The sequence below is a fragment of the Octopus bimaculoides genome, chromosome 11, assembly GCF_001194135.2.
Source record: "Octopus bimaculoides isolate UCB-OBI-ISO-001 chromosome 11, ASM119413v2, whole genome shotgun sequence".
Taxonomy (NCBI): Eukaryota; Metazoa; Mollusca; class Cephalopoda; order Octopoda; family Octopodidae; genus Octopus; species Octopus bimaculoides.
In genome coordinates this window covers 58,346,916-58,349,889 of record NC_068991.1, presented here as the reverse complement: position 1 = coordinate 58,349,889, position 2,974 = coordinate 58,346,916, and the positions used below count along the sequence as shown (strand labels likewise).

Sequence of the window (2,974 nt, the reverse complement as noted above, 5' to 3'; positions counted from 1 at the left end):
TTCCCGTTCCTCTTCTTACTCCTCCTGGTTCTCCTACTGATCCTTCTACTCCTTCTACTACTGTTCTCCTCCTGTTCCTCTTGTTCCTCCACCTCACCACCACCATCATTATCGTCGATAATTATAACTATAATGAAAACAGCATTTACCACATAGCAATGGGGAGAATCATTCTGTTTTAATGACTTGTTAATTAACACACACACCGGTTCGATTTCACTCATTTAACTTTTCTTAAATTTTTGACTATTGAAGAGGTTGCAAGAAGTAACCATATTTTCAGAAAAGATAAATGAATTAATGAGTGGAAATCGAACCGGTAAGTGTGTCAACGACTATTGAAGGGGTTGCAGGAAGCAGCGAAAGTTTGAAAAAAAGTTAAATAAGTAAATGAGTGGAAATCGAACCTGTGTGCGTGTTAATTTTATAAGGCATTAAAACAGAATGACTCTCCTCAGACACAATAAAATATACTTCAATACAAATTCAAATAAAGAATCTTGCAAACCAAATGCAAAAACGAACTATGGATATACATTTTAATTAAAAATGGCGGAAAACACTTGCTAATCTAAAACTATATACCTCATTAACCATTTGTAAATTTATTGTAAAACAGGGGTGTGTAATTTGGGAAGTATTTAGATGATATTTCAGGCTAGTTAAGCAAGCTACGTAGAGCATCCTTTAACATTATGCCTGTGTGATAAGAATTGTGTTCGGCCCACAGCACGCCACTTGGTTAAGTGTCCCCTATATGGCCCAGTGTGCGACGAAAGCCTTGCGAGTGGACTCAGTAAACAGAAGCTGAAAGAAACACGTCTTACTCATATGTTTGTGCGTGTGTGTGTGCGCGTATGTCTGAGTGTGTATATGTCATTGTGTCTGACTTTGTTCGCCACCACCGCTTGACAACGGTGTTGGCTTGGTTACGTACTCGCTGTATTGTGGTTCGGCAAGAGAGGAATAGAATAATTATTTCTACGCAGCTTATTTGAATGGCCTGAAATGTCATCTAAATGCTTCCCACCAAAATAAGTACAGGCTTCGATTCATTCGAATAAAATTCTTCAAGGCCGTACCCTAGCATGACCACAGTCTAATGGCTGAAAGAAATAAAAGATAAAAGATGAAATGTAAAAGAATATTGACGTCGAATTGGTATCGATTAGCGATATAAAACAACAAGAGATATCTTCCACTTGAGAATCGAAACCTCGATTACAAACTCGGTTGACCGAAAGCTTACCTTTTAACACAACTTGCTTCTGGACAATCTAAATCCCAAGTTTTTATATAAATGCTAATGTCAATATTATAGCGATTGCTATTATTTGTTGTTTCTTTTTTAGTCTTTTTTGGTTTATTCGTTTACATTAGTTCATATTAGCCTCTTGCTCAAGAATAGTTGTCAATTTACATGTTGCTGTCATCGTGTGAAATAGTTTCCGATGGATAGAAAGAAGTGAGCAGACAGGATAACGTATCTATGTGTGTTTGTGAGTTTGTGTGTTTGTGTGCATATGTGGGTGTGTAGGAATGAAGATGGCAGATATTGGTGCATTACTCTATGGAATCTGTATATATATATATATATATATATATATATATATATATATATATATATATATATATATATATATATATATATATGCGTGTGTGTTTGTGTGTGTGTGTGTGTGTGGGTGTGTATATATATATACACACAAATATGCATACATACATTCACACACACACACACACACACACACACATGTATGCATATATATATTCCTTCATTATGGTCTACACTCCCCCCCTTTGTTTTTCTTCGCCTTGATTTTTCTTCATTTTCTTCATTGTCTTTCTTCTTGCGCTTGTTTTTTATACCACCGTGACTTCGTTGTTGTTGTTGTTGTTCTTCTTCTTCTTCTTCTTCTTCTTCTTCTTCTTCTTCTTCTTCTTCTTCTTCTTCTTCTTCTTCTTCTTCTTCATCTTCTTCATCTGCTTTTTCTTCTTGAAAACCACCATAATCACCATTATCGTTGCAGTCGTCTTCATCATCATCATCATCATCATCATCATCATCGTGGTCGTGGTCGTGGTCGTGGTCGTCGTCATCATCATCATTATCATTATTATTATTATTATTATTATTATTATTATTATTATTATTATTACTAATATCTTTAATATTTATCACCGACTATTGCTTATCACAGCAACGGATTTCACTCGCCTCTAGACACATACGTACAAAAAAAAAGACCATAACAAAAGGAAAGAACAACGACAAGAATGAAATTATAAAAAAAAATAAAAGAAGCAATAGTGGACGTTGCGGTAACATTTTGACTAATCCTTAGGCGACTTTCCAACGTTAGTTCGGAAGCCGATAACTTCACCGTTATCCGTTATCAACGTAAAAAAACCCCAACAGAAACAATAACAAGAGAGGAATAAAACAGACCAAAACGACAGCAACAACACCAATAACAATAACAAGTTTCGCAAACAAATTAACAAGTACGTAAGGAAGAAATAACAATAAACATCAACAACCACAATCACAATAACAACAACAATAAGTGCAAAGCGGTTTCGAAGACGTCAAAAGGAAAAAAAAAAATAATAATAAATAAATAAAAGAGAGAACGAATGAAACCAAATTGATGGCAGCAAATAAAAGAGAAACTGTATCGAAAAATCAAGGAAATAATAATAATAATAATAATGATAATAATAATATTAATAATAATATTAATAATAATAATAATAATAATAATAACAATAATAATAATAATAATAATAATAATAATAATAATAATAATAATAAGTTGTAGCCACATCAATAAAAAGAAAGGTAAATAATAAATAAAAAAAGCAAAAACAAAACCGTGAAAGCAATAATAATAAAAATAATAATAATAATAATAATAATAATAATAATAATAATAATAATAATAATAATAATAAAAATAATAATAATAATAAT

The 2,974-nt window shown here is 32.3% G+C and overlaps 1 long non-coding RNA gene across 1 annotated transcript in view; it reads right to left on the bottom strand.

The window, feature by feature from the left end:
• Window positions 1–687: 687 nt before the first annotated feature.
• Window positions 688–2,974, bottom strand: part of LOC106869921 (uncharacterized) — a 19,921-nt gene continuing 17,634 nt past the window's right edge. Inside the window, exon 3 of the long non-coding RNA XR_001409458.2 lies at window positions 688–1,106. This is a non-coding gene — a long non-coding RNA (uncharacterized LOC106869921). The remainder of the gene's footprint in view (window positions 1,107–2,974) is intronic.